The sequence below is a fragment of the Ambystoma mexicanum genome, chromosome 6q (assembly GCF_040938575.1).
Source record: "Ambystoma mexicanum isolate Mex_15411 chromosome 6q, UKY_AmexF1_1, whole genome shotgun sequence".
In the NCBI taxonomy this organism is placed as follows: domain Eukaryota; kingdom Metazoa; phylum Chordata; class Amphibia; order Caudata; family Ambystomatidae; genus Ambystoma; species Ambystoma mexicanum.
The window spans coordinates 1564128999-1564144134 of NC_090937.1; the positions used below are offsets into that span (position 1 = coordinate 1564128999).

The 15136-nt window shown below is 46.0% G+C and overlaps 1 protein-coding gene across 2 annotated transcripts in view; it reads left to right on the forward strand.

Annotated features, from left to right (window-relative positions):
* NAGK (N-acetylglucosamine kinase) overlaps window positions 1-15136 on the forward strand; it is a 460912-nt gene that overhangs the window by 358133 nt on the left and 87643 nt on the right. The window lies entirely within an intron of this gene.

The following is a 15136-nucleotide window of genomic DNA, read 5'->3' on the forward strand; positions in this document are numbered from 1 at the left end:
CCATGCACTTTTTCCCTTTTCCCATTCTCATGCACTTGCACGTTCTAAATGTCACTGGACCTAGTAAGATCGTTGTTGTTGTGTTCTCACCTGTTCCCCTCCCTTGCCTAGTCGCGCTCTGAAACACTTGTGTATGAGCGCGATACAAATAAGATATATAATATCATACTGCACCTGTGGCATTTCAAGGAACAATTAATCTTGGCCACACTTCATTTAGTGTTTATGCAATGGCTTTTATTTTGTAGCCTCCTGCATATCTGTAATGCATGTACTTTTTGGACTGGTGGCATACCCACCATTTCTTTCTGCCTCACCTGCTTCCCTTCCAATACTCTGCCAATTTGTATAGTTTTATTCTACTTTTCTTGAATTAATGTATCTTTTACTTTTGTTAGTTTGTACACTGAGTATATGTCTGATAATTTTTCTGCTTTGTCACCAAACTGTGTGCCCAACGGCCCTTAATCTTAACCCAATAAAAGTATTGTACAGTGTTTAAAGTTCCTTCAAATGTATCGTACCAAGTCTTTTGCATTCAAAAAAACCTTTCATTTGGTACTGGGAATGTCTCTTTCAAATCTGATTCACACTTAAAAGCAATTGTTAGTGTTTCCAGTCTCTTACTTGGTAAAGCCAGAGTCTTTTCCTCCACAACCCCTTGTGTTTTAAATCAAAGGTCTTTTCTTTCAAACACAAGATGGATAAATCAAATACAACTGTCACTTGCTCCTTTAACCACACTTTTTGCCATTTCTTTTGTTTGTTTCAAAATTAAACACTTCGCTCAGGATGGTTCAATAATAACCTTTCTGCCACACAACCGACAGGTTGATGGAATTAATACTTCAGTTTCCACCACCTCCTTTTAATACAATCACAGTCCTTTGCATCATCTTCTTTTTCCTGGTATACTCACCTGCCAGGACTAACTACAAAGAGTCCCTTTCCTGGTTTACTCGACTGGTAGGATAAAACTCCTACTACTACAATTAGTACTTTGTGGTAATGCTTGTTCAAAACTTTTCACATCTTCTACTTGACATCTCTGTTTAGGAGAGATGCGGCCCTCGTCTTTAAATGTCAGCCTTCGTTAACATTGGCAGTGTGGGTTATAATATTCCTCTATTAGAGATCTCTTCAGAAAAGTTGGGCCCGGTTGCCAGTTTCTCAATCTTCTCTGGCTTGGGCGATGCAGGTTATCATATTCTCCTCTATGGAATCCCTTAGAGTTGCGCCCAGTTCACCTTAATTCAGTAGTTCGGTATTCATACACTTAAGCACACCTAGCTGCCTCCTTTGGAGCGCTTCAGGGTCACCTTTTTCAGCCCAAATCACTGATATGCTTTGCCGTCTCCTTCTGACTCGCTGGTTTCTCTGCAGGTACTCTCTAGGCTTCCTCTGCTTCTGACAGCTCCCTCTGGTCTGCTGCTCTGCGCGCCAATCTTTATCAGAGCTGTTGCAGCTCTGCACACTTTCTGATGTAGACTCATTACCAGATCCTTTCAACATGGGCAAGGAGCTACTTTCCCTCATGGAGTGTCTGGCTTCAGCACTGCTTCCCACTCCGCATCCTCTGTGGTGCCAAGGTCTCCTGACTTCTAACACATCTCGCTCACAGCATTCCTGACCTGATCCCCCTCCCATGTGATGCTCCCTCATAAAACCACACCCAGGGTCAGGATCAGGAAGCAGCTGCCTTTCCCTGGCCACATGAGAAGATGTCCAGGTTAGGGTTTCTGGGATGATCACTTTAATAATTGTGCACCAATTGCCCTGTAGGCAAACGGGCAAATCGCAGACAGAGAAAACAATGAGGCCAGCAACAGAAAGTGCAAGAGGGTATATATGTAGAACAAATCAGGCAAGCAGCTTAAACTGATTGAGTATGGGCACTATCTAAATAATAAAGTTTTTACTTCTTTTTAAAGATTTCCATAAATTTTATTTCTCTAAGATCCGACGGTAGCCTGTTCCATGCTCTCTGGGCTGCTGCAAAAAAAACCCTTTTTTTACACCAGGTCACTTTCAATAGGATCAGGCTATTTTATCAAAGTTCCCGGCTAGATACATTACTCTTTAATACTTCAGACAGGTATAACTGTTGATTCAATGTTGCATGTTTACAAATGATCATCAGCCATATTCGATTCTAGCCTCAATAGGGAGCCAGTGTAGGCCTTTTTCTAGCCTCAGACACATGGCCTCTCTTCTTGAGGCTAAAAGTGATTCTAACAGCGCTGTTTTGTATTAGTTGAAGCCTGCCACAATCCCTATCTTAAATCCCTACCAGCAAACTACTACAGTAGTCCATTTAGCGCCAACAATGGCCCTAGCAACTTTCTCGCAGTTTGCTGTGTAAATGTAAGGTCGTAGCTGGGCCAACAATTTTATGTAGCACGCTGATCAGGATACTAGATTATTTATTTGGGCCCGCAAGATGAGATACTGGTCTAAAAATATTCCCAGTGTTTTGACTTTATTTTGTGTGGAATCACTCATTCGGCTACCTTAAATTGCAAGTATTCTTCCCCAAGCTTGATTATTTTCTTTTCTGTTCCTACAATCATCAGCTCGGTTTTCACATTGTTCAGAGCAAGGACACTTTCCACCATCCAAGCCTATAAAAATGTGTACATTTTATTAACTTTTTTTGTGACCTGCTCATGTCTGCCAGAGAGGGGATTAACACATTGGGCCTCATTATGAGTCTGCCGGTCCGGAAATAAGAGTGCAGGTAGCAACATATCGGCACCATTTCTGGACCGGCACACTACAACTCTGCTTTCCTGGGACTGTGCACCCGGCAGGTCTGTCCTGTCGAGTGCAACAGCCCTGGAAAGCAGGGTTGTCACGGAAGCACAGGCAACGTTGCCAACAGTGACGTTGCTTCTGTCTCCCCACGCTCATGGAGTCTTATGGAGCTCCATTGGAATGGGGGACAACATTTTCCACCGTCTGATATCCCGGGCCACCTGGATTTATAATGTGCCAGTGACACTGGGATACCAGTCGACAAACAGTGTTTCAGCCTGGCGGTAACCCGCTGATGTCACCTGCGGGTTACCACTGGATTTATGAGGTCCATTGTGTATAGTCTATATAATTCGGAAACCAGACCCCCCAACCCCCTTTCCTCCAACATGTCAAAAAGGGGAACTGTACAGATATTATATATTGAGGGGGAGAGGCCTCCCCCAATGGTGCTGGCGCAGCCTCAGCGTCCTCACTATGAACCCTAATCTCTGTTATTCAAGAAAGATTGAATCCACAAAGCAGTCTTATCTGAGAAGCCACCTACTTCCAGCAACCTGGTGACCAGTAAAGAATGGTCTACCAGGTCGAATTCTGCCGACACATGAAACAAATGCGTAGCGCAGCCTGCCCTTTATCCATCATCTGAAACAGCCTGGACTTAGTAAGGCTGTTTCAGTGCTATGAGCTTGCCTCAAGCCGACTGCCATTTATTTAAAATATCATGTGTGTTAAGATAGTCTAAACATTTTAATAAAAATGGTGTATTGCTATTGGGCCTATAGTTAGTAGGCACCAATTGGTCCAATCCTTTTTTTTTTCAACAGATGAGTGATCAGGCATTTTTGGGCTTATATGCAACATGACTAACCTTAAAAGATAGATGGCTCACTTTAGATTCATCACAGGGATCCCTACCAGGCTGGTGCAAGAGACCTACCAGGATTTTTGCCACAGCCGGTCCTACCTGAGAGTTGTGGTGAGAGAGTTTGGAGGGCCCCAGTCTCTGCCCTCCTGCTTGAGCCGTGTTGAATAAGCAAGGTGCCAATATCAATCATGCCATGACATGCTATTTCGATGGTGGCCAGAGTTCTTTCACTACTGAAATACCAATACCGGCATGCCCAGCCCGGGCCGACGCACGCCGTGACCTGAGACAAGAAGCCAGTGTTCCTCGTGAAGTTTCTGAGGCACCCACATTCAAAGAGCTACACCCCGTGCCGAATCAACTATACTTAACACATCATTTTTTCTTAATGTATTTTTATTTTATGAATTCTTAACCGTCTGTATTGTGACTTTTGTTTAGAGCAATAGTAAGCACTCCACACCACATCGGGACCACAATATGAACATGACATTCCCCAAGCAGGATACCAGACGTGCATCTCCCTCTCATCTTTAGCCCTCCCATTACAACCCCATCAACCACATGAATCAACTAAGCATATCCATTCAGGGTGGCTGTAAATCCGGTGTGGTCATTAAATCATTGAGCATTTGTCCCCAGTCCAACCTCTCTTCCCCTTCTTCCCCCCATTACCATCCCCCAGCGCTGCACATCTCCTGCCCAAGATTGTTTCAGTGGGCTCTTAGGGCATTTCCATGATATTGTGATCAGTCGTTTGGCAGTATCAACAAAAATTGAGCCATTTTCCTTTTTGTTCTAGCACGTTTTCCCCCAGTGTCAATCCCATACTTACCACATCGTTTGAGGAATGCAGAGTAGAGTGAACACAGTATTATGCCATGCCCAAACCGGAATTTGGATGTTGTACAATAGAAGGGGGCAGGGTTTAATGGGTTTTAAGATTCTAAATGTGAAATTCCACCCCTGTGGTGAAAGAGCACCTGTAGACTGGCCGATAAGGTCAGATGAAACACCAGATCAATGGTCAGGAGGAGGTGGGGGGGGGGGTGATAGGAACAGAAAAGGAAGAGTACAAAAGATCGGCCCAAGACAAGCCGAGTGAGGGATGTTAAGATGAAGACAGGAGGTGGAACCAGAGACCAGGTTGAAGAAGGACATTGGATTGGAGCGTGGATGAGATTCTGGCAAAGATTATTAGACAGGTATTGGTAATGAGAGGGCGTGGTAACTGTAAGGTTGTGGGTGAGTGTTTGGTGGGCTGTGTAAGAGACTGTCGAGTGTGAGTGTAAAGATTGAGCGAAGACGATTGAGAGGATAGGGCCGAAGGAGGGAGGAGACTACGTGAACCCCCGGAGGGACAGACGTCGGCACAAGAAAAGGAAGCGTAGTGAGAGGGAGGGAGAAGGTCAAGAGTACAGAAGAGTGGAGGAAATGAACAAGATCGTCAGTGAAAGGAATGGGAGAGAGCACACAAGAGAGATAGAACCTAGTATCTGTTAAAGCACATATTGACAAAAACAGCATCCCACAATCGGACCTGGGGTGTGTTAGGACAAAGAATCCCTTGGAAGAATCCCAGAGGGAGCCATACAGATAAGGCAATGGCCGTTAGGTCCTCCTATTGGCTAGTTTTTAGATAGTAGGGGTTACCTATTGCTAGTTACCTCTCTGGGGTTTAGGTACGGCTGGGGATAGGGAGGTGAGAAACGTGGGAAGACGAGAGAAACACCCTAGTGCTGACTCCATTAGTTAGACGACTGAACACCTTATTCTGTTTTCAATTAAAAAAAAACTCTTGAACCACATTTTGGAGTCCAGGATTTGGTAGGATCAGGCATGACAATATGCATATGATCCAAGAGCCTCTTTAATTCCATGATTGTTCCATTCTCTCAAGCTATTTAATCTCAGCACTTCTTGTGCATACTTTTTTTTTTTCTTACCTCGGGTCTCTCAAGCATTTGGAAATCTCCGCTTTCCTCTCACGAGACCTGCGCTACGACTCCCAGGTGTCTGCATATCTGCCTCTGAGGGGAGCACTGCAGCCGTTTGCTTCCAATATGTAATGCTACCAGCAGTACCTCTGCGTGCATAGGCCCCTCCACGCAAGAACTCCAGGTGCCTGGGGACAAGATAGCTGCAGCCACTCTTAAATATCAAACGTAATGCAAAGGTATCCTATGTCCTGGAGCTTGTGGCCCAGGTGAAGACTGTAGTGAGCTCACCGTCCCGTAATATATCATTGCAGCCCTTCGTGCCCCAAGGGCAGTCCTGCAGGGCATTGGGGGAAAGGCCTGTTTTGCTCAAATCATCTGCTGCATTCATGTTCTGTCACATGCAAAGAGAGCTACTTCGTGCCACATTCCCTGACTCCAGAGCTTATCTGCCTCATGGGAGGGTGAAATATAAGACCACCAACCCCTAGATCCTTGGTGGTTGTTTGCTGTATGCCATGTTACAGGCTCTCTTTCTTCCAAAGCAAAGAAATGTTCTGGGTGCAGGGCAGATAAACCAAATTAATAAAACCAACTGAATCCCTGCCAATGAAGATTCCCCCTGCTAATAGCGCAGGGAGCTCTTGATTCTATTAAAGACAAGGAGGCGAGCATTAAGCTTCATCTTCTTTATTCTCTACTATCCAGCAGTTTCAACAAATATAACTTTGTAAACTTTCAATTTAAATTTTTTCTTTCTTTTTTTTTTAAAAAAAACAAACGTAAAATCCCATCAATCCTGTAGTCCCTTAATCTCTGGCCATGTGACCTAGTCCTTCCTGTTCATCTGTCCTTCCTCTTCTTTGACTGCTTGAACTTGTCCTTTCTCTTTAACTGCGCACTCAACTGTTGAACTTGTGCTGAACTTCCTGCTTTGTACCAGTTCGATCTTCTCACATACAAGCTTTCGAGTCTGTTCTAAGCGACCTGCTCTTATTCGGGATTTCATGCTCATCTCCTAAGTCAATAAGAAACAAAATGGTATACGTTAGGGAGGGAATACACACCCTATTCTGGAAGAAATAGCTATGTTAGTTATCAACAGTACTTTACAACCTGTATTTCGTTATTGCATTCATTGTGTATTTGGGATGGGAATTTAATGCTCGCCTCCTTGTCTTTAATAGAATCAAGAGCTCCCTGCGCTATTAGCAGGGGGAATCTTCATTCTATGTCAAGATGGAGGCGAGCATTAAGCTTGTTCAAAGCTTCTAACTACTACTCCTGCCATTGCATTAATAGGTCGGTAGTAAAACGTTCTGAATGTCGTATCACTAGCCCAGTCTGCGGCTTTCATGATGTCTTGTAATGATGCGCCTAGTTCAGTGCTTTCGAGGCCATCACTCCTCTGACTTAGTGTGCCCCGAATCTTGTCATGTCTACGCCTGCTAAGCTCATAATGTTTCTGACCCACCGTGCTATGGTGGCTGTTGCTACTCCTCTGTGTGGCTTTCTGCGCGCAATTAATAGTCATCCCTGCCGGTCTTAGTTCGGCTGTTTTATTTTCGTATTCTTTTATACATGTCGCTACGCACCATTTCGGGTGCTCCTGCATGTACGGGTATGTGATGGTACTAGAATCCGTTTTAGTTCTTCTGGCTAAGCTGAACATCACGCCTTCCGGCCCGTACGTTCTCCTATTCACTTCTAAGACTGTCACGTCTGCTACTCTCCTGCATGACGCCAAGCATAGTAGCATGGCTAGCTTTTCGGACAGCTGTCCTAGAGAGAGATACTTGTTGTCGGGCCAGTCCGCAAATAGTTTCAATACTATTGCTACGTCCCATAGAGATTCATATTTTGGCTGCGGTGGTTTCCTGAATCTTATTCCTCTTAGTAGCCGAATTACTGCTATGTTCTCTCCCACCGGTACTCCTTCCACGGCTAGGTGGCCTGCTGATATCGCAGATCTGTATACCCCTATTGTTCTGTATGCTTTGCCGTCCTGGAGGAGTTTGGCTAGGAAATTCAAGATCTCGACTAGAGGGGCAGAAACGGGATAAATATTTCTCCTTCTGCACCATGTCGACCACTTGTTCCAAGCTGCGTCGTAGCTCCTTCGAGTCGATGGAGCCCATGACTCTGCAATGAGACTTGCAGCTTGTGCCGAAATGCCCGGGAGATTCCGGCGTCTCCTGCTATCCTGCATGCCATCAAGGGCAGTGTCCCCTTCACTCTGAGGGTGATATGACCCAGCTGGATCCGTGAGGAGGTGTTCTCCTCGGGGCAGTATTCTCAGGTAATCTACCAATAGCTCCATCAGTGCTGGGAAGCATACTTGGGATTTCCAGATCGGAGCTACCACTATCAGGTCCGCTGTGTCTCTGCGTACCTTTGCTAGTACTCGGTTCATCATTATGAATGGGGGAAAAGCGTAAAGCGTCTGCTCCCTCCAATCTTGTAGGAAAGCGTCCACTCCGGCTGCCGCTGGGTCCAATCTCCAACTGAAGAACCTCTCTTTCTGAGCGTTCAGCCTGGACGCAAACAGATCTGTGTATATTGGGCCCCAGATCTTTTCCAGTTTTCTGAAAAATCATCCGGTCCAGCATCCAGTCGCTGGAGTCTGAGAGATGTCTGGAGTTCCAGTCTGCTACTACATTCAACGAACCTGGTAAGTATTCGGCTACCACCGAGATCCCTGATTCTAGGCAGGAATGCCAGAAATCCTTGGCTATTTCCGCCAGCAATTTGGACCTTGTCCCTCCTAAATGGTTGATGTATTTGACTGCCGAAATGTTGTCCATTTTTAGCAGGATACAGGAGGTCACTTTCCATTTCGTAAATGCCCTGATCGCAAAGGATCCGGCTAGTAACTCTAGACAGTTTATGTGTAATTGGAGTTCCGATGCGCTCCATCTCCCTCCTGTCTGGAGATCCCCGCACCAGGCTCCCCAGCCTGCTCTGCTGGCATCTGATTCTATTATCAGGTCTGGGCGGTCGCCGAAGATGGCTCTGCCGTTCCAGGCCTCCATGTTCGCTAACCACCATTCTAACTCTAACTCTTGATCTAAGAGTACCAGTCGGTGGTAGTGTAGGCCTTGCTGAAGGTGTAGTATCTTCAGCCTCTGAAGGGCTCGGTAGTGTAATGGCCCTGGGAAGATTGCTTGTATTGATGCCGCTAATAAGCCTACTACTCTCGCTACGGTGCAGAGTGATATGCTCGTTTTGCTGAGACTTCGAAAGGCATCATGGCTAACTGCCATAACTGCCCGTCCCAGTCGAATGCTAGGAATGGACGGAAATCCCTCTGTACAGGAATCGTCAGATATGCGTCTTTCAAGTCTATCCTCGCCAGCCAGTCGTTCTGTCTGAGCGTTATCTCTGAGCTGGTTTTCCTTCCATTTTGAAGAGGTTGTAGGCCACCCAGCTGTTCATGTGCCTTAGATTTATCACTGGTCTCTCTTTTTCTTTTCGGTGAACCAGGAACATGTTGCTCACAAATCTTGGAGGCACTATGCATGGTTCGATCGCCTGTTTCTCTGCTAGGTTTCGCAATTCCTAGTCTAGCAGCTCTTTCTCGGTCAGCGTAGTGACTACGGGGCGTGGCGCTTGGTCCTGAACGGGGGTTTCTGTGAATTCTATACGCATGCCTTTTACTGTTTGAAGGACCCAAGCGTTGCTGGAAAGCGAGCGCCAGTTTTCCCAGAATATCGCTGTCCTCCCCCCTACTGGTGGATATGTAAAGTTTCTCACCTGTGGGGAAGTTTTGTCCTCTTCACTGTCCTCTGCTTCGTCTTCCTCTAGGGAATCAGCCTCTTGGGGGAAAGAAGGTATCAGGCTGCCTGGATTCCCAGTATTGGTTACGAACCTCCCCATCTCCTTACCAAACGTCTCTCCAAACAATAGGCCCTGCGCTGCCTCGCCGGCTTCGTATGACAACAGGTCTCCTAGTTTCCGGTCTATTTTCAAGAGGAGGCCTCTCCTGCGCTCCGATGAAATCGCGCAGTTCGCGTTTCCTAGTATACATACGGCCCGTTGGGCCCAGTTCGCTAACACTCCTGGGTCTACCTCCTCGCCTGTATATCTGGCATGTTCGGCGAGGTCCATTATTTTGGCTAGTGGACCTGCCAGGTCGAGGAGTTTTTCTTGGCAGCTTCTACAGGAGCAGTCTATGCCGTTTCTCGGGTCTCTGTTCGATTTGGAGACGAACGACAACATTTTAGGGTCCAATTCCGGGGCTTCCGCTACTTTGCCCGGCAGGTCTGGTCTCGGACATTCAGCCCTCAGTCTTTGTCTGACCTCTTTTTCGAGTGCTTTCCTCAATCTCTGCGTCATGTATTTCGCCACTCTCGGCGATGGCACCCACTCCAAGGATCTCGGATTTCTGATTTCTTCCGGTTGGAACATGTCCGCCGTTTCGTCCTCCTCTAGGTGGTGGAGTTTTCGTTGCCTTTTCTTAGGGGGAGGTTGGATCCCCTCATCCCCTTCGTTATCTGCATCCGCTTGAGTGGATGTGGGGGATATCGGCGGTTCCTCGTCTGGGAAGCCTTCTGGGGGTTCCTCCTCTGTACAACCCATATTGTCTTCCCCTGGGTAGGGGGTCCGGAGGCTCGGCACCTGGGAATCTTTCATGACCGCTTCCTTTAGTCTGAGGAACGCGTCCGTAGCCTCTGAGGCTTTTGCACTCGCCCCTGTCGGTTGGCCCGGGGGTCAGAAGAGTCTTTGCTCTTCCGGGCCCTGTTACACCCCTTAGGGTCGTTAAACGTTGCCTTTGTGGACGCGCTATCTTCCTGCTTGGTGCGTTCTTCCTTCTGGCTCAGGAATAGTTCTATGGTATCTAGCCTTTGTTGTAAAGGCCGCACTCCTTGTGCCACTGCCTCTGTCAGTGAATCTCCCAGCACTTCTTTGAAGCTATAGGCTAGGTCTTCTTGGTAGACTGCCTCCTGCTCCTCTTCGCTCCACTCGAAGTTCGACATTGTGCTGGCCGGTGCCCGAATCAAATACCTGTCTAGGTGTAGTGGCGCGTCCACAGATTCACTTTGCTCGAGGCTGCACCTTCCTTATACAATATGTATGTTTGCAGGATATATCTTTCCGATTTCCCTGGTAGTACTCTATAATCGTGCGGCTCCGCTGTCTAAAGCCACGCCCCCGCGTAGGAGGCATTCGCTATTGGCGCATTCGCTGCGCATGGCCGTTTCTGCTTGGCTCGCGGGGAGTTTCCCGCCTGCGTAGAGCTCCGTCCTTCCAAGGGTTGGGGCTGCGAACTTGCGTTCTGCTAGGGGGTACGGCCGGCTCCTGAGGTGTCGTACATTACGACACGGGGCCTCCTAATCCCTATTAAACACTAAAACACTAACGCTTGCGCGCCTTACTATACATGTTTATTCTATTATTGTCCATGGTGTACAATTCCAATTACTTTAATGGCATAAAACACGTTTTGTCAAGCTAATATTACGGAGCTAAGATAAAGAAGTACTTATCTTGTGGAGAGTAGGAAAAGAAGAGGAAGGACAGAGGAACAGGAAGGACTAGGTCACATGGCCAGAGACTAAGGGACTACAGGATTGATGGGATTTGATGTTTGTTTAAAAAAAAAGATTAAATTGAAAGTTTACAAAGTTATATTTGTTGAAACTGCTGGAGAGTAGAGAATAAAGAAGATGAAGCTTAATGCTCGCCTCCGTCTTGACATAGAATCAGTCAACCGCAAATAGTGAGCAAAATAAAAAGGAGGCACCTCATACACCTATTGCTAAGCTCTTTGAGCCCATGACCATAGCAAAAAGGAAATGCTGCCCCAAACCCCTCCAGTGATCGTCTGGAAATGAGAGGGTGCAGTGGTGCATGCAAGGCCCTCAATGCCCATGGCGATCCTGGGACAAAGTAAAAACCGGACTGCCCAGCCCCGGCTCTGCACTTTGCTCTGGCGTCCTGCATGGTAGGAAGGACCTTTACTGTGTAGTTAATGTGATTTGGCGCCTCCAGTGAGAGAAGTGAGTACAAAAATTTCCAAGGCCCTAAGTGGAGTGGTTTAACAGTATTGGCCTACTTCTGTGGGCTCGATGGGCTGTATAATTTAGATTACACATGACTTCAGTGATGATTTCAGACTCACACCATCTGGCCAGCAGCATGTTTTGTGTGGTGGCCTTGAGGTCCATCACTTTGTCACATACTTGGGATGTTCCAATGCAGCTTTGAGAGGAGATCTTATCAATGCGGCTTTCAAAGGGTATCTTATCAACGCGGATGTTCTCCATGTACCTTATTGTATGTTGTGCTGTAGGGTGGTTACTGGTTTGCTGGTTGTCTGGCTCCTCCAATATTTCTCTCATGATGTCTGGTGCCTCCACCCGAGGACTGGTCATGATCAAGGCATTCCCTCTTGGTCTGATCCCACACTTTTGACATCATATAGATTGCATCCAGAAGCCCTTGGTGTGGCTCTTATAGGTAAGCGGGCGGTCTTCATGACAAAACTATTCTCAGCATCTTTTTGTGTAGTGGCTGACCTCTGTATCAGGGTCTAATCAATCCTACAATCAGAGATTGTGCCACAGATGGCTTTAAGAATGCTCTGACTTCCAAGGACGAATTTATATTTTCGTTACCTATAATCATATCTTTTGAGTAAAAATGTATCTGAAATGTTGCACACTAAAGACCACCCCACTCTCACCTCTTATGGGCATACCACCTCCGTGGCCAAAGCTTCATTGTATTCAAGATCAGTAACACCTACTGTCTATACTTTCTGCAATCATGGCCTAAAGGCCTAGGCCCTTCCCATTTCTCTCTTATACTGGCTGTGCTACTTCTAGGTGGTAACCTATCATAATGACTCCCCTATATAGGTTTCAATAGGTTCTTTTGGTCTGGTGTCTTTTCAAAGGCCCAGTTTCTCTCACTTTTAGATTTCACAAACTTTCGTTCCTCTCCATGATGCTTTTCTCCTAACTCACTCTCATTTTGCTCATTCTGTCCTCTCTCCAGCTCTCTCTCTCTCTTTCTCTATCCATTTCTCCTCCCCTCTGTCTACTTCCTTTCTCTGTCCTTCCCATGGCAGCACAGTTTCCTGGCTTCCCCTCTCCGCTGTCCACTCTACTCTCCACTCTGATCTTCTCTCCACCCTCCTCTCTATTATCTCCTATCTCTTCTCCTCTCATCTCTCCCCTACTCTCTCCCCTCATTCACCTCTTTAACTCTCTCAAGCATTCCCCTTTCTCCCACTCATACTCCTATCCACACCGAACACTGCTCATATGGTCTAGCAAGCATTCACTCAATCACAGCTTCACGCTTACAATCCAGTACCACTCTCTCTCACAACCAATGAATCCCCTGAACCAATCTCCAGTACAATCTTCCCAACGCTCCACTCCACCTCCCTTCCTCTGCCTGGCCCACTCCACTTAACCTCATCCGAACACCTCTTTCTGTCGCTCAAGGTTTTTATACTCCTGACTTCCGGATGCCTTTTTTTCACTCCACCTCCCAATGGTTCTTGTGTTTACCTGCTTCCTTGGGCCAATCTGGTCTTACTTTTTTCCCTGGAGTTGTACCACAGCAATGAGATACTTTAAAATCCCTGATTAGCTCTGCCCCTTTTCCGTCCATAGTGCTAGTGTCTTTCCAGTGCAGGTATTGGTGCTTGTTCTCTGGTAGCCGATATGAAGTTAGTTGGAAAGGTTCTTTGAACTAGTGATGGCATTTCTCCTTTATACACGCGGTCAGCGGTTACACTTAACAGAGCATGGTGACTTTCATATGCTGCATAGTGCGATAAACCAGGAATGAGAAGTGGACACAGAGAAGTAATGTTGATTGTTATAGACTTTTATTTAAATATTAAGAGGAAATAATAAGAGGGTTGGAAAAGGCTTTGCTGACCCCAATCCTAGAGGTATTTCCCTAACTCAACCAAAACTAAGTGTCTGTCCAATGTCAAGAGGTCCAAAGCAAAATGTCCTGTGTCTGAAATTCTATTCTTGCCCTCACATAATAAAAGTAACTCTAAGGTGCTAAGGGTAATGTGATTGGCTTGAGAAGTGCACAAATTTTCAGGTTGAAAAAAAAATAGGATTCCAACAAAAAGGTTTCCACTTCAATGGTGTTCACAATACCTGGGAATGTCTCCCTTCCTCGGGTTTCTTTCCAGCAAAAACAAGTTCCAAAATGTGATAAAATTGTTCATAACTCAAGAAGATAACTTCTTCTTACTGATATTTGCAGTTAACTTTGCAATCTTGCACAATCCCCAGGGTAAGGTACTTCCATAAGATTTGTTTCACACAATTGACTTTTCCTGTTATACTCTCCTGCCAGAACTTTCTTTATACAGTTCATTCAATTCACAATCCTAAGGGTATGGGTCTTCCTTGAGGTTTGTGTCACACAATTGGCTTTGCCTGGTATACTCTCCTGCCAGGAATTCTTACACAGTTCACTTGATTTACAGTTCCAAGGTTATGGACTCCTCCTCAGGATTCCTTTGACACAATTGACTTTGCCTGGTATACTCCCCTGCCCGGACTTTCTCACATAGTTCAATTGATTCACAATCCCAAGGGCATGGGTCTTTCTTAGGATTGTTTCACGGAATGCAGTGATTATATCGAATACAAAACAACTAATAAAAAATAACGAATGAAAAAACAACTAATTCTAAAATAACAAATTTTGAAAAAAACTAAAAATGGGGTTGTTAGAGGGAATAGTGGTTTAGGGGGAGGGGGAAAAGTATTATTAAAATAAAATGGGGTGTTGGTGGTGGGATGGGGTGGGAACCCCCCAAAAAATGAATAATGAATTGGTTATTTTGGAATTAGTTGTTTTGTATTCGTTATTTTTTTATTGGTTATTATTTCATTAGTTATAATTGCATGTAACCTTCTTTCACACAATTGACTTTTCCTGGTATACTCCTCTGCCTGGACTGTCTCACATAATTCACTTGATTCACAATTGTGCGTCTTAGACTTATGTTTAATTGCAGGTTTCAGCCTTTGCCATGCTCCTGATATTCAATAAGTCAACCCTTTCTCAATCACGTTTACGGTGTCTGCAGCCTTTTGCACAGTACTTGATGTGCAGCATCCCGGCAGCCCACCTTTCCCAGCTGTGCTCAGGAGTTGTGTGGCCAGTCGGGCATCCTTTGCAGGCTTCCGTGCACGCTGCAGCACTCCAGTAGGTATTGTGAGTGTTTCGTCCCTTCTCCGTTCTTCGTTTGGCTTCCGCAGTCTAGCGGTACTCTGGTTCTCCTGCTTCTTGGCGGGACCGGCAGACTTTCAATGTCACACAGATCTGTCTGCTCCTCTCCTCTGCAGGTATTGCAAGCAGCTGGGTTCTCACTGAGCCGTCTCTCTCCCTCCAATAAGTCACCAGCTCCTGTCAGCTTCTCTCATAACCTCATCAGTTGTTTGAGATTTAAAGCTCCTGCCACAGTGACATTGCTTTCAACTTCTAGAGCGCAGAGTGGGCTTTCGTGCTTTAGTGACCTTAACAAAACAAAACAGACTGGATATTCAGTCTGTCATTGCAGGATATGGGTGGAGGCCATTAGTAAGTCTTG